This window comes from Cavia porcellus, unplaced genomic scaffold (genome assembly GCF_034190915.1).
Source record: "Cavia porcellus strain 051 isolate PalLab524CR breed Dunkin Hartley unplaced genomic scaffold, mCavPor4.1 scaffold_30, whole genome shotgun sequence".
NCBI lineage: Eukaryota > Metazoa > Chordata > Mammalia > Rodentia > Caviidae > Cavia > Cavia porcellus.
Window position 1 is genome coordinate 40,063,116 of NW_026947513.1, and position 22,735 is coordinate 40,085,850.

Consider the following 22,735-nt stretch of genomic DNA (forward strand, 5'->3'; position numbering starts at 1 on the left):
AACACAACATTTCAAATAAGTCTATATCTGTCATGTTGGATGATGTTGCATATTTACATATGACTAAATATTTGTACACAAACTATATGCTATGTATGCTATATATATTACATATATAATGATATAATGTATCATATATAATATATATGATACAATGTATAATATATAAAATGTGTATATTTTCATTAAAATATGTATTTCATGTTCTCATTTTACTGTTAAAATATAGTCACTGTATATTTTTCTTCTTCATGACACATATACTGTAATGAAACATGAAAAATTATTCAGAACAATCAGAATGAATCATAAAATAAGTGATTAAGCTTTACAATCTGTCTAGTTTTTCAGGTAAGAGTAAACTTTTTTTTATAATTCTCTGTCTTCTTTTATTTTTTTCTAATTAAAGAATGTTTCTCAACTTAGTCTTAACCAAAACCTATAATCTTCCACCAGTTAAGAAAAATAAAATTTCTACTGGGTAAAGAAAATGATAAAGTTCAATGGTAATTGTAACAAACAAGTTCTTAATATTAAACTCTCTACTCATATCTATTTTCTTTTATTTTTTTTCTTTACTTATTGGGCAATAATGTTATCTTACTCCATTTTACTGGAAGATAGTTAAGATACAACACTTGAATTATACATTTGAATAAGACACAAATTTGCAGGAAATTGAGTGAAATTTGTTCTTCATATGAAAAAGCTTTTGTTTGTATTAGGAACCTTTTTTTTTTTTTTTTTTTTTTTTTTTTTTTTTTACCAGTTTACACTCTTAGCAGCTGAAATACCATGTATAGGACATGCTTTCCTAAGTTCTATCTCAGAATATTTAATTTAACACTTAATTTTGTTATTTAGAGCCCTCTAAAGTTCACAAACTATCTCTATTTTCTTTATAAGGAAAACTTAGAATTATAATGTTTCTCAGAGAAGTGCCTAAGATCGTAGCAAAAGTAATCAGCTATAACTGGAGTTAAATTCATGCTTTTCCAAATATTAACTACTGAAAGGGTTTTGGCGCAGACACGACACTGTAGCCAGGAAAGCCTCAACCGGGAGCAGGAAGCCCCTTTCTCCCCCACCCCTAGGGATTTACCTGTGATGCCATCTTCCTGCACCTGGGAATTTACCTAGGGTGCAAAACCTAGGACCAATGGGCTACCTGTGCATCCCTAATGCTTGCCTTTGGTTCCACCCCAAACCGAGGCTACTTACATACCCCCACACCACGTGTCCACCTGAGAGATCGCCAGATGCCAGTGGTTGGGGGTGGCCAGCCATCTCTTTATGTTCTCAGAATAAAGGCAACTTTTTGTTTTATACTTCTCATCTTTTGGAAATATTTTTCATCTTTTGGAAATAAGCCTATCATTTGGTGCCGTGACTCAATTGGCAGGTGATTGACTCCTGGGACACACCCAGTTGAGTCCCCAGCCGATAACATCCTGGATTAATTGCGAGCTTTTTCCTCTCCCAAGACGTCCTTGTCGCCAGCCACCTACATTCACCATCGGCCAGACTGATTTCAGGTGAGCACTCTCCAGGGAAATTTTGACACTGGGCAGCCCCAGTCGACTGTTCCCCCTGTTCTCCTGGGTCTGTGCGTTTTCACGTCCTTAGGACAGCCCAGGGCAGGGTTCTTTCTGGGCAAACCTGTGTCCAAACTGAAAATCTCTCATGTTCCTTGGGTTCAGATAGCCCAAAGCAGAGATTTTTGGACCGCCCACACCGAAAGGCCCTCACTTCCCTTAAAGCCTCGTGCTTTCACCAGCAAAACTGTTACTGACCCACGTGGGCTCCACTTGTAAATCTCTCATGGAAGACTGGAATATATGAATTTTTGGAGCCATAGCTGCTGTGTGGTGCCACAAATGAATAACGGCTTGTTCTGGACCACAGCTTATTTCTTGCCTAAATCAGTGCTGGGAAATGTATTTCCTAACTCCCAAAAGATGCTTTTACAATGCCTAATTTCCAATTTACATACTTTAAAAATTAAAAGTACCATAAAAACTAAACAATTAACTTTTTTACTGCCAGGAGGTCTGGCCAACCTACCCGCTTTTCGGCAATCGTTGGCCTAAGGAATGAACATTTGACACCTGAATTCTCAGGAATTTGTATGACTTCTGTCAGGCTGGTGCCAAGTTATTAGAACTCCCTTATATTCAGGCCTTTCTTAGTCTGAGAACACGCCCATCTCTCATTAAGTCTTGTGCTCCTGCTCAGATACTTTTAGCTAACTCTACTGTGATGCAAACTTTTCCATCCTGCCCTCCGGGAGTTTCCTGGCCACCACCTCCCTACCCCCAAAATGGTTCCTCACTGTTTTCTTCCTCTGTGTGATCCTCTTCCCCTCGGTCTCCCGGGACCCATAACTCTCCCAGCAGCTCTAATCCCTCTGTTAGTGTTTCTTCACAGTCTTTGACTTCTTATTCTCCTGAGAATTCTCTATCCCCTACAGCATTCTCACCGCCCGCCCACCATACTAGGTTTTGGTCAATATGTCCTTCCAGCAGGCCACATGATTGTTCCAGCTTGCACCTGGAACGGTTGCCATGTTACAACCCCCTGCCACGTGGCTGGGCGCCGCCATGTTCGCTCAGGTCTCACTGTCAATGGGAGCCCCTTTGTGGCCCTTCTTGTGAACTGCAACAGCCGCCCTGTTGCAGTGCACATGACGCTTCATCGTGCTGCCAACAGCAATTTTCCCGATGCAAAGCACACAGTGAGATGCCATCTGCCTGTGTTTCTCAGTGTGACCGGCAGCAGCTCTGTAGGCCCTCTACAGATGATTGCTCACATGCGCCTACCAGACAGCTGGCTGCCCAATGGCCCTCTGCTCTGGAATCTTCTCCTCAGGCTCTGCTATCACTTCAGGAGCAAGCTGGCCCCGAGGGACTTGTTAACATCCATGTGCCTTTTTCCCTTTCTGATCTATCTCTGATTACTCATAAATTAGGTAGCTTCTCTGTTGACTCACAGAATTATATCAGGCAATTTAAATTTATTACTAATTGTTATGGTTTACATTTTAAGAATGTTTATGTGTTTCTAAATACCACTCTCAGCTCACAAGAGTGGAATCAGCTGTGACAAGCAGCTCGAGAAGAAGCTGATCACAGACATAAGGTAAACACCGCTGATACTGTCCTTGGGCCTATAGCTGTGCCACAGCAGGACAAGCATACTAACTATAACAAACTTTTAAAACAGATCCAGGAGGCTAATAAAAACCCAGCTGTGTTCCTAAATTGGCTTTCTAATCCTCGCACACCGTGAGCAGGTCCAGCTTCACACACTGCATCAGCCTGCCTCCCAGTCCCTCCCTCATGCACTGTCCCATCCCCTCCCTCCCCTGTATGCCATCGTCGTTGCCACCTTACGCATTTCCGGGGGCAGTCCCAGCCCACCCCTGCATGATATGTCCCAATGCTCGCCCCACCCCCACCCTGGGCGTGCTCTGCCGGTGCGCTGCGAAACAGCAGCTCAGCAACTCAGCTCAGACATGCTTTTTTACAATTTGGCTCCCTTCAAAAGATGCCATTTTTTTATTACAATTTTCAAACCATTTAATCAAGGTTATTGGCCACCTGATAATTTTACCAGCCTTGTTTATCAGTCAAAACCTTGTTAAATATGTAATTCCACACAACACCCTAAAAGTGATATGCCATCCAGATAAAGCCTGCTCCCTAATCTAAAATGCCAATATTAAATTCCTGCATACTTACTTAATTCTACTGTAGTCCAAATCCCAAACAAAAGGGCAAAACTTGATCTTCAGACCTTACAGAGACCTTAATATGGTTTTTCATATTTTTAGCACTTTTGACACTTGGAGTTCTGAGGCAGGTAAACCTACACAAGGTGGAGCTGCCTGGCCCCCCCACCATGAACCACAGTCAAATGCAGCAGGAGACATTGGTTAACAAATCGCTCCATCCTGGTGTTCTTTGAGACCTTACTCCAGGGCTACTGGACTGTCCTAGCCACCAGAGAGTGGGTAAGCCATCCTAACTTCTAGCCCTCACAAGAAATGTTGACAGTGCCAGATTCATCACTGAAAAAAGTTGCTGCCAAAGACTGAGGGGGTTCAGGTCAACAACAGCCCCCTTTAAGGTGTCCATCTCAGATTCCAAGTCACATTAAAGTCTCAGGTAAGACATCCTCTATATTTGTGGACATAGAGAGCATATATACAGAGGTCTTCCTGATTTTTCAGGCTGCTATATTAAGTCCTCAATCTCTATTACAGGGTATTGATGGTCTACATATGCCATTTATAAACAGGGCCTATTTCGTGTAGGTCCCAGTCCTAAATCTTAAAAATGCCTTTTATGCAGGCTGACTTAGACACACTGAGGCCTCAACAGATTCTACCTGTTATTGCTAGTAAACCTCTCCTCAGTGATATAAGACCATCCCCTTCCTTTCTTATTCACCAATTTGTCAGACAACCCTGGTCAAGACTGACAGATACATTTTGTCTTCTCACTTTGTTTATACTTTTTCAGGAGACATAAAAGCCCTTCCCACAATCAGGTAAACTGCTGATACAACCAGGTTACAGTGACCCATGCCTAAATCAAAGTTGCTAGACTGCCATCCTGGTTTCACATCACTCAGACTAAGAGGTGCCCTCCCAGCCCTAAATCTCATCATTCTGAGTGCTCATCTCATCTTCTGTTGCCCACCCATCTCCATTTCATGAAGGCCTTGCAGCCACAGTTAACAGACTAAGTCATGTTTTGTTATCCACTTTGGTTCCTAATTTCTTATGTTCTATTAATGATCATTTTTACAGCAGGACTCTTGACAGTCTTTCCTAAAGACTCCCACATCATGTGTAAGATAATCTTCATAATGTTCTATATGATAACAGTCACAGTTCTTTCTACCCTCAGCTATCTGGTTAAACGTGACATCCCTGAAAACCTAAGCCCTTACCTTCCCTATACTGGTATAGCCACCACCTTCTCTGCTCCCCCAATTTTTTCCAGTTCAACTCCTGGACTGGAGACAAGTTTTATATACCTACCCTCTTAACTTTTATGCTTTCAGATGGGGGAGTAATCACCACTCAACATCATTTCCCTTAACCTCACACTTAATTTTCAGAATTATGCCTTACCATGGAACATGTCTAAATCAAAGGAACCTTTCCCTCTACCTCATCTGGGTCTTTAAATATGACAGTGCCATGTCTCCTCATAACATCTTGTCTCTTTGTTTTTCCAGTTTAACATACATGCATTCACCAGTGAAGTTGTCCTGGCTAAAACACCTGGCACCAGCTTCTACTTGGGAATCAACCTTCATCCCGTCAACTCCCCTAGATCCCAGTACAGCGCCCTCTGCCAGCAGGAAGTAGTTAAAGAGAGAAATCTTTGCCCCTTTTCATAATAATAATCATAAGACGGGATATGAAAGGGTTTTGGCCCAGACAGCACACTGTAGCCAGGAAAGCCTCAACTGGAAGCAGGAAGCCCCTATCTCGCCTGCCCCTAGGAATTTACATGTGACGCCATCTTCCCACCCCTGGGAATTTACCTATGGTGCGAAACCTAGGACCAATGGGCTACCTGTGCATCCCTAATGCCTGCCTTAGGTTCCACCCCAAATCGAGGCTACTTATATACCTCCACGCCACGTGTCCACCAGAGAGATTGCTGGACGACAGCAGTGGGGGCTGCCAGCCATCTCTCTCCGTGTTCTCAGGCCACTTTTTGTTTTATACTTCTCATCTTTTGGAAATATATTTCATCTTTTGGAAATAATCCTATAAACTACTATTTTTGAAAATTTGTCTAGTTTCTCTGCATTTTAATGCATCAAGGCATGCAAAATGACAATATTAGTAATGTACTTCAGGATTATTCTAACAGTTACATAAACTGAGAAGTGTAAGACACTCATAATAGTATAGTGTCCAGGACCTAAAAATTAGTTTGTCATGTGTGGGTATTTTTAGTTCTCACTTTTTACTGATAGTATTATTAGCCATTTGGCTGGATACTATGAAGAACATTTGTCAGTTAATTTAGGGGAGTGCAAAGGAGACAGAATCTTGCCTGAGTCCCTCTGGGTCTTTAGCCAGAGTCTACTGCACACACGGATAAAGGTTGCCACATCCTCAATCAATGTCTGAATCCATCTTCACAAAATTCATTCAGGTCAAACAAATGGACATTGAAGGCAAAAGTTTTCCTGCCAAATATAATCAATTTGCAGGTAATGGTAAGTCTTAGTTTTTCTAGAACTTCAATGAATTTATTTCTTCATTCAATTTTTATTTTACATTTTGTAATGGTTGATGCATTGCATCAACTTGAGATGTTTAGAAGCTTAATCAAGTAACTGGAAAGTTCTGCAGCCTGGGGTGTAGAGTAAATGTCCTCAGGTGGTTGTTTAAGGTTCAGGATGTTATACTAGTTCATTGTGTCAACTTAGAAGTTTAGAAGTTTAACCAAGTGACTCATAAGGAGCCAGGTCCTCACCTGGCAAACATCCTGAGTCTGTGAAAGAGGAGGGCATGGAAAAGGTGTTAGCACTGCATCTTCCCTGGGCCCAGTAGCCTGCTTATGACATAAGGGAGGAAAAGACGCTTGTTCTCTCCACTTTTGGATTTTGTTGCTTTTACTGTTTTCTGCCACCCTGAACTAGTGCCCCTGTGCCACACCACCCTTCCTTGGAAACAGCTGATTATGGACTGAAACCTCCACAAACTGTGAGCTAAATAAATCTTTCTTGCTTTCCTTAATTTGGGGCATCACATATTGTCTCAACTGTAAGAGGAAAGTAAGAAAAACTTATAACCAAGATTTTTTGTTTTGTTTTGTGTTTGTTTTCTGATTGTTTGTTTGTTTGTACTGAGAATACAACTCAGAAATTCGGACTTACCAGGAGGTCCTGCGCTACTAAGCTGAGAATGGAAAACTGAAACGTGTTTCCTTTCCTGTCTGTTAGCCAAACACAGTCTCACAATCTAGTAACAATTTAATTAAGTTAGGTAATAGAAACAAGGCACTGAGAATGAGATTCATTTCCATGTCCTCTAATTTTATTTTCTTCTTACTCTGATATTTACCTCAGGTTTGAAACGTGTGTGTGTGTGTGTAGTGCTTCCAATCTAAGAGAAAAAAAAATGCCTTGCTCTGCGATGTTGGGAGTGATGAATGTCGAGCTGGATTGCACAGGGAAACATGTGCACCTTCCCGGGGACCCACACAAGCATTCAGCAGGACCTCAGCACACCCTGGAGTGACTTTCTGTGATAATAAAAATGGAAATCTCCCCCCAAATGCATGTCAAAAATGTGTGCTGCAAGTATTTCTTTGAAAGGAAACTGTTTTTGATGAAAGTGTTTCATTTTTATATGAAATGAAATATTTTCTGATTTGACACACATCATATCAGTTCTGGCTGGTTAGGAAAGTACACCACTTATTACTCAAAAATGAGTGAGGGCTGTAACTTATATCAAAGCCCATTACACAAAGCAAATGTTCTTCAAGGCAGGTAATACCACATATATACATAAAGGTTATCAAAAACCCATTAAATTCGACCCTTTTTGGTTTTCTAGCTGAGATTAATTTCTCCACATATCATCTCCCTTTTAAAGAAAACCTTTCTTTCTCAGAACACTTGTTATCATGGGACCTTTCCAACGTTGCTCTGATAGCCACAGGCTAGCCAGCAATCCCTCGCGATCTTGCAAGGCATTTCATTTAAATTTATATTGAGAAATTTATAGTCTTATTAAGTTGTCCTCCCCTGAGATTCATTTTGCATGTTTCATTCATATGCTGTTTTAAATAGGTGCCATTTAAAAGCCTGTCCCATTTTCTTCTGGGCCACATTACAATCAAATGAGGTTAAGTAAGACTTGAATGCTTCCTTGTGGAAATCCACAGAAGATATTTTTTAGTGTTTTTGGACTTTTATTATTTGTTTACGTGTGCACATTGATGGTTTTATGCCTTTTCTATATATTGGCTTTCAATATTACATAAATAATACTAATAAATGATGAACAATTGTGTTGATACTGTAAATAACAGAATCTATGACTTAATCAATTAATATTTAAGGTAGCAGTTTTTCTAAGTCTAAACAGGATGCACACGAACATCAAAACCGTTTTTTCGTGAGCATGATGATTTAATCAGGAATTTCCTTCCTAGTGTGCAAAGACAGATATTTTAATTAGAATGCTGTAGAAACAGCAAAGATTTAAAGTTCACTCCATTTTAATATCACATTTTGAGGAAGCAAAACCCACATATTTCTAAACCCATCTTTTCTTTATAGTCTCATGGAAAGATCAAATTATTTTGAAACACCTGGAAATCCACAAATCTGACATGGCAGGAATTTGCCCCTCTGGACGCCTGTGGAAGCAGTTGAAATACCATCCATTTAAGGCAAAGGCCCTCAGCCGCCATCAGCAGCCGCAATGCTGCTCAGATAAAGATGAAAATAATGACCCTGTCAGTTCCCTGTGGCTACTGTAGCAGAGTAACACAAACTGAAGGGCTTAACACCACAGAAATACATTCTCTCTCAGCTCTGGTAGCTACAAGTTCAAAACAACAGTGTCAGTGTCTCTTCTGTAACCGTGTAGAAGAATCTTCCCATCCATGTCTTTTTGTGGCTTCATGAGCAGCTTGTGACATTTGGTGTTCCATGACTTGTGGACACAGAATGCAGATCTCAGTCTTCATGTGGCTTTCTATCTTGTGTCTGTGTCTATTCTGTCATAAGGATGCAGATTACACTGAATTAGGGCCCATTTTAATAACTTTCAACGCATCACAACCACAAACATCTTGTATCCTAATGCTGTGGTATTCTTAAGTCTTGGGGTTAGGGCTCCAGCATATTGTTTAAGGGGACACATTCCAACCCAAAATGACCATGTCAGCAATAACAATAACTCACTGTCGGATGCTAGTGGTGTTCCTTATTAACACTTCCCAAACTCAAGACTATAGTCCTCACCCCATTTGTGAGGAAACTGAGCATCAGAAAAGCAGTGACAGTTTTAAGATATTTCCATCAATTAGTTCAGAGCAAGGATTACATCCTAGATCTTTCTGAATCCAGTTCATGCTACCACTGTGCCACCAACCAGAACAGGAACTTGGCAATGTTTGTTCCACGCCTCACCACACCCTGAAACGACTGGTTGATCTTCACCATACCCCCGACACTCAGTGTCTTCACACCTATGGCATCTAGAAACTTTTCCACCAGAGATTTTAGCTCCTCTAAGGAAAAAGTACTGAGAAAGCTTACTTCCAGAGATAAGAATTGCAGAGACGATACATTTCCTGGAAATTATTCAATATAAAGTTGTGAAATGTTTCTTCTTTCCTTAATAGTTCTTGGATCTTCACCATCAAACATATATGCAGTCTGGTCTTGCAAGGAATCTTTAAGAGACAGCCAATGACACTAAAGTGCTAAAGAGACAATTCAAATTTTCCCAAACTTCAAAATAATAGATCAGCTACTGTGTTAGACTTTGAAAATACAATCTCCAAATAGACTTTCCAGCTACTGTGACAGTTACCTAACTAGGTACTGGAAATTGATGGTTTCATTTGAAATTTGTAAATTGTCACTTAATGGGTATATAAAATTGAGGCAAAGCTTAGATGCCTACGTCATAGAGAAGCAGATAAGAAATGAGAATCCATGTCAAGCACACTGTGGTGGGAATACTGTATTTTCCGAGTTATGCCAGCTATTAAAGTTCTAAATTTATTAACCATAATAAGATGATGAAAAGATCTGAGAATATTTATGTGTAGGAACATCTCCCTAACACAGCCTTGAACAACCTAAAACAAAAAATAAAACTACATTCACAGCAGGCTCATTTGCCACACCCAAGTGATCCCCGAGGACTACCTGAGGCCCCCTCACAATCCCTTACCTTAAAATGAGGTCTGGAAACATATTTACACGTACATGTGTGCACACATAGCTTTTCTCTTCTTTAGGTGTTTGTATTTAAATCAAGATAATGAGGAATATTTTTCTGAAACCAGAAATTGAACGCAGGACCTTGTGCTTGCCAGCCAGATGTTATTATGAGCTATACCTCCAACATCTAATAAAGAATTTTAAAATAGCATCTCACCACGTTTCTTCATGCATATAAATGTAGGACACAGGGCACTCAAGAAAACAGAGTCCCTGGGTCATTACTATGAATGGTTTACTCCAAATTATTATAAGATTTAATTTTTAATAAGAATTAGGATGGTTTTTATTATTTTCAGAACAACTGTGCAGCCCTTCTCCAGCAGGCATTGAAAACACAGTTACCAAGGTGATTTTTTTCAACAGCAGAACTGTGTTAAAATGGAAGAGTTACTGAAGAGAGTCTATTAATGTTTTAAGGAAGTTTTGTATCCTTAATGATAATATCAGTGCTATATTTTGGAAATGATACAAAGTTGCAAGATATAATGTCAAGATTAGACATTTATATTCAGTTTGTCAAACAGACGATATTAACAAGGTATTTGTCTTCATCTAAGTGTGTTTTCTCTCTGTCAGACAACTAACAGTGACAGCATAACTCCTTGGCTGTAAAATGGAATAGATATCCTGTGTATGAAAGCATTTCCAAAGATTTAATGGACTCTAAGCATCTTTTATGACTGCTATTCTGAATAGCTTTCCTATATTTTTCTACGTAACATTTCATTATTAATTAATTTATAAATAATTTTAATGGATAAACCCGATAGTAACTGCTGAGGATATGGTTTTCTTGAAGTATGAGGTTATAGACTTGATAAACACCTGGTAGCTGTGGGTGATTATATTAAGGCTCACTATCGATCCAAACATCCCTCCTACTGGCCTTCCTTCTTTACATCCCCTCCTCTCCAGCTCCTCCTCCTCCTCCTCTTCCTCCTCCTCTTCCTTCTCCTCCTCTTTCTTCCTGTTTTCTCCTTCCTATTTCTATTTAATCTTTCTTGGTTTCCAGGAATTTATTATAATGGAAAGGGATTATGTGAGGGGAGAAACAAAAGTTTGGATAAAAAAGTTTGGTGAAGATGAACAAAATCCTAACACAAAAATCAAAATTAAATAAATTGTGACATCAATTTTGAGCCTACTAATTAAGTCCCTGGGACTGCATTTTTAATTCAAAAAATAAAGGCTTACCATTTGTACCTTGGAAGGAAGGGTTGGTCAACCAACAATGACATATTTAAGGCTTACATAATTTAAATATTGAAGAAAAAATATTTATTTTCAATATTTTATTATTCTCATGAGTGGCTCTGTTTATAGTTTGTTTGTTTGGCACTGGGAATGAAGCTCAGGACTTTGTGCTAGCCAGGCAGGTACTTGTGTTACTGAGCTGTACTGTCAGTCTTCCTATGGATGGTTGTGAATGTTTGTAATTTTCTAAGAATGTTGAAGATCATCTGTAACCTTATTTAAAGATCTCATTTGGTGCTGGGGATTCATCTCAGCATCACAGCACCTGCCTAGTAAGCACGAGATCCTGAGTTAGATTCTTGTGCCAAAATAATAAATAAAGATCTTATCTGTGGTTTTGAAAAATGAAATTTATCAGACACCAAGATGTAGAACTATTTGGTTAATATGGGTACCAGGATCACCTATAGGATATACAAAGATTAGTAACTAAAGAGCATATTTATTGAGGGTTTACTACATGTCAGAGTATTCGTTACAAGATTCATAAGCATAAAATTGCACAGTTTAGTTTTCACCATAGCTCCACAAGTGGTACATTATTCAACATAGAAAGGGGGAACAAAACTAAACCTAGTAGAGATTAGTAACACCAAATCATAATTGTTGAAAAGGGAGAAAGTGAATTAGACATTATGGTATATATGAATCCAAACTAAACTTGACTCCTGTCCATGAAGGTGTCACCCCCACAAAGTCAAGAAATATGAACAGTGATTGTAGCCTTAAAGCCATTTGTCATGACATGTGTAAATGTATTCATATAAAAGTAATTATCATTTATTTTTTATCCATATAATCCACTGTGTCCTCCACATGAACCATTATGGTACATCACTAAATGATATTTTGATATCAATCTCATTCTTCTCCAACCCATTCCTTATAGAAAAACTGGAGTATTATTTTAAAAATCAGAGTCTGATCACTGTTGTCCCTTGTTTTAGAATCCTGTAATGTCTGCTCAATGCTCTTGAAATAAAATCAGAATTTTATGATGTGTGGCTCTCTGTTTGACCCCATGATATGTATCTTAGAGGACAAGCCATATATAACTTTTCTGGTTTGAGAACTTTCACATATTACTTTTACCATGGAAAACTCAGTGCAGAGTAATACTGATGAATCTCCCAAGATTCAGCTTGACAGTAAACAAAATGACTTCTCCGTCTGCTACTTTGTATTCAGGTCATTATCTACAACAGGCTATGAACTGACTCATACAACTAGAGAAAATAATTTAGACATATATATCTCTTGTTACCTTCAAGAGTTATCTTCATGCAGATATTATGATCAAATATTTGAGACAAATTGTGAAGAGAATTTGTAAAGAGAATTATAAAGAGAATAAAGATCGAAGAAAGGTAAACCCCAGGGGGCATACACTGGAATAAGAAAACAATGTTGCAACGAAGGAGAAAAATGTCCATAAGGTTAATAAGAAAACACAGGTATAAGAAATAACAAAACTGGAGGAATGCATACCTTAAAGGCCAAGGAATAAAGCAATGTCATAAATAAGCAAAAGATTAAATACTCAAGAAAAATATAAAAACTCAAAAATGGCCATTGATTGCCTGGAGGCAATAAAGACAATAATTGTTGAGAAATGCATGTGTTAAAGTTTGTAGTGAGAGGGTGAGTACAGCATTTTGTGATGTATCAATGTTAATATTTCAGAAAAAATATAGAAATAATGATTCCAGACTTTTCTTTAAAGATTTTTTATTTACATAAGCTTAAAAGTTAATCAAATAGTTCAGACTCAAAGAATTTATTTTCAATTTACTCTGGAAGAGCAGATATGGTTTTATTTTTAAGAGAGGATATATCGAGGAAGACAGAAGAGGGGTAAAGATTTTCTAGAGAAGATAAGAATTAAAATCTGCTGACAAGTAAAAGGACTTGCTTTCCGATAGATGGAGACATATCTGATGAAAAAAAGAGAAGAAAGCGTAAAATAGAGGAAAATTTGAAAGTTGAAACTTAAAGTATTACAACAGTAAGTCAAGAAGATAAGGGGCTGGGATTTAGCTAGCAGCATAAGCACCTGCCTTGCAAGCAGGCAGTCCTGAGTTCGATCCCCGGTACCGATAAAAAAATTTAAAAAAAGAAGAAGATAAGAGACGTTTGGAAACACAGTGATCTTTCCAGGAAAAATAAAATCCTAAAGTCCAGAAATCTCCTAAGAAATCAACTGAATCAGAAAGATATTTAAATCAGTAACGATCAGAAGATAGGTTTAGTGTTTGATTAATCACCGAATCTACTTGGGAGATGATAATAAAATCTTAAAAATTCAAATTACACATTGTCTCTCGTCAATGGAAAATTGGAAAAAGTTGGAAAGGAACTTGGTTCTAGAAAAACTGGGAGTTTTAGATAGAACACTCTAAAAAAAAAAGGGTACATTTCCTAAAAGTAGAGTAAAATCCAGCAGAATAAAGCTGAAATTCATGAACTAGAAATCTTAAACTAAATAAAAGAGCAATTAACAAAAGAGATACCAATTTTCAATTTGCATTTTGTTTTGTTATGTTTTTTTTTTTAAGGAGGAACATGTAGCTATATGCCGCCAGCCATAGCATGTAACTGATGTTATCTGATCTCTGACCTCACACATGCACAAATAAAAACCCCAAAACTTACAAAATTAAGAAGTGCGTCAATCTTTTTTTTTTTTTTCTTCTAGAAAATAAACTAGAGGAGACAATGCTCATGAGCTTTTAAAGGAAGAAAATCAGGTAATTCCAATAGTGTTGGTGCTCTGATTGCAGACACCTTATGGACTGTAGATCAAGGGAACAACACAGTCCAGGTAGACAGTGTGGAGGCTGAGGAGCTGAGATCAGTGCTCTGAACTGCTGGAACATTATTCAAACATAAACTGTGAAAAAGATTTTCTACAAGATCAAAACTTGAAGGCATCGTGCTTTATAAAAGGAAATCATGAAGTATATGATGTCATTTCTATCAAGTGTTCTTCTTTTGTGGAAAGAGTAGATTTGTAGCATGGTTTCCCAAACCTGAATGAAAGAAAAGTATTCTGTGAATGTGTGGGCAGGGAAACGGATAATAATAACTAACAAATATAAGATTTCCCTGGCAACATGTATTGGTCCTATTCCCTACTACTGGAAAAAAGTACCTAACACTCAGAACATAAAGGAGGACAAGTGTAATTATATATATAGTACCAAAACCAAACTCAGGACCTTGCACTTGCTAGACTGGTGCTTATGCCCCTGAGTTCTATCTTGGCCCCTGAGAGTTTTAATTTGGCTCACAGTTTAGAGGGCTGAGTTCAGTTTTGGCTGTCTCCAAGGAAGAAGCTACAGAAGGCTACGGTAAAGTAAAGTTGCATATTTCATAATGATTGGGAAACCAAGAACAAGAGAATGATGCCAGGGAGAAATATATCTTCCATAGCAAGCCCCTAGTAACCAGCTCTCTAACTGGGCTGCATGTTTTAGGAGTGCATTCCGTGATAAACATCTGGATTAACCCACTGAGAAGTACAGCACTCCCAAGAGCCAATCACCTTTCTAGGGTTCTATTCATTCAGTCACGTACAACTTGTGTTAAATGGAACAATGGAGGATAAAATATTATAAAATTATATATCAATCAACTTGCTACAAAAATAAAATCATGTAATGTGTAGGAAATAGAAATGATTAATTGTTTTAAGGACACATTTCTAATAGAAAATTCTAATACTGGTCACTCTAACACAAAACTGAACATTTCCAATTGTGTGTAAAGTAAAAAGATCTCCTCAATATCAACTCTGGATTTATTAATACAAACTCTCAAGGTTTTATTTTCCATCCAAATCTGAGTCATTCTTTGGTGCACATTTCTTCTTCACAGTACAAAGCAATGCTATAATTCTGGTATCCGAGTGCATAAAACTGTCCTGTTTTATTCAGTAATTTCATTTGCATGCATATAATAGAAAAAGCTGTCATTTTCTCACTGTAGAGTTTTAAAATCAAAAAAAATTTGGAAAATCTGTTTCAATATTACCATTTATGCATTAAAATTTCTTAAAATTTTAAGGGCAAAATATCAATTTTAATGAGACATGGTTTCCTAAACTGATTTGTCTGAGATCATCCATTGTCTCTATTCTTAATTACTTAACATGAAGAAATAAGTGTCCTGTAGACAAGTTGAGTTACTGTATGTATTATAAAGTTCTTTATAGAGGCAAGTTAAGATGAACTTATTGACACAAGACTGAAATTCAAATGGGAAAGACTCATTTATGGAATCAGTTGCCATACTATAATGTTCAAATAGGCTATATGAATGACTTTGTGAAAGACTGCAATCCCCCCATAATGAAAATTCAGGCCAATGTACCACAGGTTCCCTGGTTCTCTGTGCTGTGCATTTCTTTCCTCGCATTAGCTCCACGTATAAAGGAGCTCCAGCTACATCAGAGTTCTTTAATGGGCTCAAGTCATTGCAGACAACTTGCACAACCATCTACCACTTTTCTACCAAAAAAACAAAAAGTTGATGGAATTTTCTTGGCCTATGTGTTCTGGTATCTATTCTGTGGCTATTAATAAAACTTAGCTAATACACAATAGTCAGATCCCAAATAACACAGAAATATAGCTGAAATGAAATATCAAACAAGCCACATTAACGTAAATAAGAGATCAATATTTCTCTATATAGTCCATAATATGAGTTATATAAGGAAATACTCTCATAATATATTTCTTTTAGACTGTCAATCTATATTCTGTTAAAATTGACAGTACCATATGGCACATGTAGCATATTGGAAATGAAGTTACTACCAAATTTAATCATATGTGATTCATTAAGAATTTTGAGGTTTTGGTTGATAATTTGTCTGCAGTTATCATTTTAATATGCCTTTGTTTACTTAACCAATAATTACCAGTTAAACCAGTTGCAAGTTAAAGGAAGGAAGAGACTAATAAGGTGTCACATCAAGAAATATCAAGAAATAAATTAAGAGAAAAGAATATTTCCAATAACTTTAAATCTCACACCTGAAGGAAGTATGATTTACTTTAATCAAAATCAAATCAAATGATTTACTGTTTCTCCTACTTATATGCATTATACTAAGCTCTATAAAATCAAAGGTTAAGTCCATTGCTATGCTAGGACTGTATAACAAAATACTCCAGACCGAGCAATTCTAGTAGCATAAATGTATTTTCTCATAGATGTGAAATTTAAGATGCAAGGTATTAACAGGTTTAGTTTCTCAGAGGCCTCTCTCCTCAACTTCAAGATTACTAATTCTACTGTTTATTGTTTTGTCTCCTAATATGTCTTGTATCTGCGTCCTAATCTCCTCTTGCAGTGATACCTATAACACAACAACTGGCCCTGCACAAAACCCTTCATCTAAATGTACTTACTATTTTAAGGATAGTTGCATTCTGAGATACTGAGGATTAACACTTAACATTGTGAATTTTGAGGCAACAACATTCAATCTATAATAATAGTAAGTTGTGTTTAAGGTCATCCGCAATCGTAGTTGTTTCTCATTCTCCTATGATAGTAAGATTTTCCACTGTATCAATCTGTGATAATGTAGATTCATATGCAGAAATAAAGAAATTTTAGATTCAGAGTTGAGGTTTGGAGGAAAACCTATGAATGTTGGGCTAGTGCAGATGTGCTTCATTCTAAGTCCAATGAGCTTAGCTCTGTAAAATTTTGTTGAAATAACCAGTGGACTGACAATAAGACCAGAGAAATAAGAATGGCCTTTTCTCAAGGCTGATTGCTGTGGGAATAACAGAAGTTAGTATAGAAATATGGTACTCATTTATTGTGGAAAGTTTAATCATGGGAACTTTTCTAAGTATGGCCATAAAAGAGATGCATCAAAACTAACAGATAGAAGTTGTTCATTGATGGACTAGGAATGCCCAATAGAATTTTTTCACATTGGGGATTTTGGGGTAAATGACTGAGATAATACAATTATCATTTGGAATCACTGTTGCCTCTATGGAAGAGATTAAGGGAAGGGCATGAGAAGAGAAATAATTAGCTATTGTAAAATAATGAAGAGAAATAATGAAGCTGTTGTAAACTTCTAAGTGAAAGATAATATTGCTTTGGGCCTTGATAAGTAGGATGGAAGAACAGATATGTGAAACTGAAGCCAAGTAGTTTTTTTGGTATATTTTATGTAGGGTTTGTATGAAAGTACAGAAAAGGAAAAGAGTTTTGAGTAAGCATTAGAAGCAATTCAGTATATATACATGGAGTCTTTCCAAATTAAATCTCTAATCTCAGATTTAATTTTGTGAGTTCCTAGTGGATTAGTAACTTTCATATTTAATTACCATCATTTCAGTTAAATTCCAGGAGGGACTAGGGGTAAATAAGCATGTTTAGTTCTCTGTTTAATAATGGTTCCATTCTTTCATTTTCTATATACGACCTATCAAGGATATGCATGAAATTTATTTAGTTTACTCAATTAAAGCAAAAAGAAAAACTAAGGTTACCAAACTTTTCAGGAAATATATTGATACTGAATTTTATTCAAGTTATTTTAAAAAATTATCTTTTCTAAATATATCTATAATACTGTTACATTTTTCCCATCATTTTAAAAAAATATTGCTTAGTTTTTTTTTTTTTTTAAACTGGATTTTTGCAAGTAAATTGGAAAGGAAGAAATGGGGAAGAAAAAGGAAAACTTCATAATTAAACAACTATGAATTTTAATGAAAGGTAAGAAGACGGGTTTATCTGTATGCATATAAATGTGTGTTAATATTCTACTTGCTATCTGTTTTACTGTAAGTGAAATAATTTTATATGAAAAAATGTAAAAAAGGTGCATTTCAAACCATGTGTTCTGCAGTGATGGATGACCATATTTGCTCCAGTATTTCAGGGACCCAACATTGGCTAAAGAATGGTAATGCATGTGAAATCTTACCATTTATGCATCATTAAATATTTTGCTATGACTGATTTATAGTTGCAATACAGAAGACTGTGCCAAGTAGTGCAAAATAATAAGTAGCATCAAAAGTATACGCTGGAAGTTTTGTTATAATCAGTCTTCTGACTTTAGTTTAGTTTTAACCTGAACACTACTGGCGTCCTGTTTTACCCTTGATAATATCCTTCGTGTATTGGCCTGTATTTGCAGAGTCTTGTGTGGTCATACATATAACTTGCTTTCCAATGAAAGAGTAAGAGAACTAATCAGGTCTGCTGGTGGCAATATCAACAGGTAGACTTTCCTAGTTAGTGTATTGGCAAAGGCATCTAACTTTTTATTCAAGAACCCTAAAACCTAAACATAAATGTAATTTTAACTTGTAAATTTATAATTTATCTGCTAGGTTTGGCTTTTTCTATCAGAGCAAAAAATCCAAATCACTATGGTTAAACAAAACAGCTATGTGTTTATCTCAGGATTTTGTCGGGGAGCAATTTGGACTGTGCCCAAGCTAAGCAATTATTCTACGCATCAGGTGTATGAGCATCAGGTATAAGCGTGCTTGATGACTACAGTTTGAGGAAAGGGTGCTGCAGAGTGGGAGGAGCTTTTTCCCTGATGGGTCAAGTCCCTGTCAGTTGTTGATGCAGACAATGCACATGCAAAATGGGCAACAGCTTACGGGCTCCCCAGACTTGTGTCCAGGTCTATTTGCCTTTCATAGTAGAATGCTTTAAAGTTAAAGATTTAATTTTTGTTTAGAGCAGGAGTTTTCAACTCAGCTATACCGATGTTTTGTCATCAATAATTTATTTTATTATATTTTTGGAATATCTTCCTTTCTTCTTCTTCTTCTTTTTAAATTTAAAATGAACAAGGAATGTGCAATGTAAAGTTTACCAAAATCCCCAATCTCGAGTCTCAACTCATTAGATGCCAGTGATGACGCTCATCAGCCATGACAAAAATGTCTCCTGACATTGACAAATGTCCTCTGGGGAGGTGAAAGCCTGTTCCTTGTGAGAAACAGTAGAATAAGGCGAAAATCCTAACCACTAGCAAAGTCATCTCTTAAAATCACATTAAAGTTAATAAGAAATAACATAGGAACTATTACATTTGTGAGCAGTATAAGTTTTTTTTAAATAAACCAATTGATCAGGTTTTATGCTTTTTTGTACCTTTTTAATGCCTTATGTTACAATGACTAAAATAATCTACAGTTTAGCTTCTTACCATATTTAGAAAATTTAAAAATATACCAGTAAATATTCATATTTAAAAATTTGCACAATATCAATGAAATGAAGAGTAAAGTCTTCCAACAGCTCTGATGACGATACATTAAAAGTATAAGCAAAATCTAGAAATATTTCAGTTAATTACAAAGTTAATGGATCACAAATATAAACCACTTTTTCCCTCTGTTAGCACATTCACCGTGAAAAATATTATATCCATATTTATTGAAATATGAAATACTTTTTATCCTGTATCCTATGACTTCAATTAACTGAATACAAATTTTTATTATACACATTTGATTCCTTGTATACATTTTGATGCAATTTCACCAAAATATATTATCAATGGTATTTTATTTATAATGGCAAAATGTATCAAAACAGTATCCACACTATTTTCATCCATCTCTAAATTCTTCAAATGTTTTCCTCTGGACACTAATAAATTCCTCATACATTTTTTCTCAGCCTAATGAATCAGACATCAATATACACTGATATAGGAAACTGTTATAGGAAAAAAACATAATTATGAAATAGGAAAATAAAATACTTCTTAAAATTAAAATTTGAAGGCTGTGAATCTAAGAATTAGGCTCAAAAGTTAGATGCATATTTGATCAACATTCTTTCCATCCTGCTCAGACTCAATTTACAGTTAAAAGTAGCAGGAGCAGAGTATGTTCAAGAGAACACAGGACTGCAGATCAAATGCCGTCTTTCACCAGCACCTGAGAGTTCCCAGAGACCAGAGTAATCACTCACTGTCTTTTCAGATTAAAGACAAGCAATCAACAGTCGACTAGTTGTCTGATACTTTACCTTTTTTAAAATTACATTTTGATAGATAAGCCAATTTATCTGAAAATGTCTGAGAATTAGAGGTTGGGACTTCTAAATCTGGAGACATTTGGGGTAATCTGAAAGGCCCCTTCACCTGACAGAAGTTGACTAGATGAAATATAACCAGACAGATGGTGGAATTTACAGGCTCAGTTTTGTGTTAACCACTGTTTTTATTTTAAGTCCTTGTGTTTTATATGTACGTTGTTCTCTTTCTGATTTAAAGTTACCTCAAGTCAGATTTGGCTGAATGCTTTTATAATATCATGTACATATTTATAGACTGGTTTTCCTGGCATCTATAATACCTAATATTAGATGCAAATTAATCACCTTTATTATTTAATAAGAAAGTCTGAGAATAAGTCTTAACTCTCAGACCAAGAATGTTCAGTCCAATGTAGTTTATTTGTGCCCCCTACCCAAATTCTTATACTGAAATCTTAATCCGCAATGTGATGGTGTTTGCAAGATACAATCTGTAGGAAGTAATTAGGTTTGGATGAGGCTGTAAGGGTGAAGCTCCTGCAATGAGATTAATGTTTACGACAAAAGGAAAAAACCTAAGGTTCTTCCTCTCTCTCCTCCTTCCTCTTCATGCAAATATTAAGGACATCCACAAAAAAGAGGGTTCTCATCAAGAGTCCAACCGAAAGGCACTTTAATCTCTGATTTCCAGTCTCTAGCACTGTAGAAACTAAGTTTTGCTGTTTGATGCATCTTATTGATGGGCATTCTGTTAGAGCAGTCCTGAGTGACTGAGCCAGCCCAACCGCCTCAGCACAGGTACACAGTAAAGGACTGTGTGTGAATCACCTGCTCCTGCATCACCATGGAATTTATTGCAGACTTTAAAGAAAATGAAATATAAATTGCTGAGAACTCTGCCTATTCCGTACTATTAAGAACCACTTCTACTATTACCAATTCTATTTAGCAATAAAGTAATGAATACAAATGGAATATCAACTAATAATGCTATGATTTATGGCAGGATTGCATTTCAAAGCATGAAAATCAAAAGTCACTCAGAGAAGGAAGCTAGAGAAAGAGAAGGAGAAGAAAGAGAATAAAGAGGAAGAGGACAAAGAGGAAGTGGGAGAAAGTGAAATAACTTCTATACCTCCTAGCATTTGGAGACCCAGACTGAGAAGTCTGACAAAGGCCTGCTGAATGCTCAGGAGCCCACAGAGCCATGCACTGATCCCAAGACATGGGCATTCACAAATCTGTCATAGAAAGCATACTGAAATGAAGTGTAGCTCTCTCTTCTCATGATAGAATTTGAGGTATTTTTTTTCCTTTTAAAAAGCATGTCTTTTAAACAATTTAATTTTACTTCATCCAAAGTGATTATGTAGCATGTCATTTAAATCTTCTTTTACCTTTTTATGACTTCACTTGTAAACTTTAGCCTTGAGGAAAGACACTCTTTGATTACAAACCCAGCAAGATGGCTTTTGAAAAATTGTATTGAAGAGAGGAAAAGAAAGGATTTACAGTGGTGTTTTCTAAGATAAATACTCTGAAACAAGGATGTCAAGGGCCCAGGGTCACTGACATTTAGTCAAGTTAAGGGGAACTTTAAAGCTTCCTCAATAAACTACTATAGAAAAACAAAAAGAAATCAGTTCACAGTGTTTGTTGATTTAACCAGCAAGCCTCATGGACATGGAAAAGAAAGACTTATTCAGCATGAGCATAGGTCTGCCTCAATGCATCAAATGATAACACTGAAGACCAAGGAAGGGATGGAGGCCCAGAAGATGAGGTTTCCTTTGTGCAGGCCTACAGGATGGATTTTCTCATCACAGGGCTTTCTCCAAAGGCCAGGGTCTAAGGAAACCTGAGTTGTCACATAGGGACGTGGTAACATAACTCCTTGTTTGAGCAAAGTGAAGTTTGTGGAAAATATGCACATAGTTTCCTAGGACACAGGAGAAAATAATGTGATGTTTTGGGGTCAGATTCCAGATTTGCTGAATTAATAGGCAAGATACGGAAATTTACTTTTAATAGCTTCACATTAGATACGAAGTTTAAGAAATTATGTCCTGAATAAGAATTGAACAGACTCACATAAGTCTTTATAATTACGAAACCACTATAAAATACAATCACCAAAATGATGCAATATGGTTTATTTAAACTATTAACAATTGTTAATTAAAATTAAGAAGTAAAATTAGAGGTTTTTCAAGTTACAAGTAATGATTTGCATCAAAAGTTTTTATTTCAAGCAAGACAATTATAGTAAAAACATTCAACATCTTTGTAAAATACACTGATTTTAGTTAGAGCTTTCCAATAGATTGCTGCTTATAATTTTCTTTACTGTGGTATAATTAAGATTTTAGATTAGTCACTTATTATTATAGAATTTTTCAATATTATGATGGAGAGTCCTTAGTATACA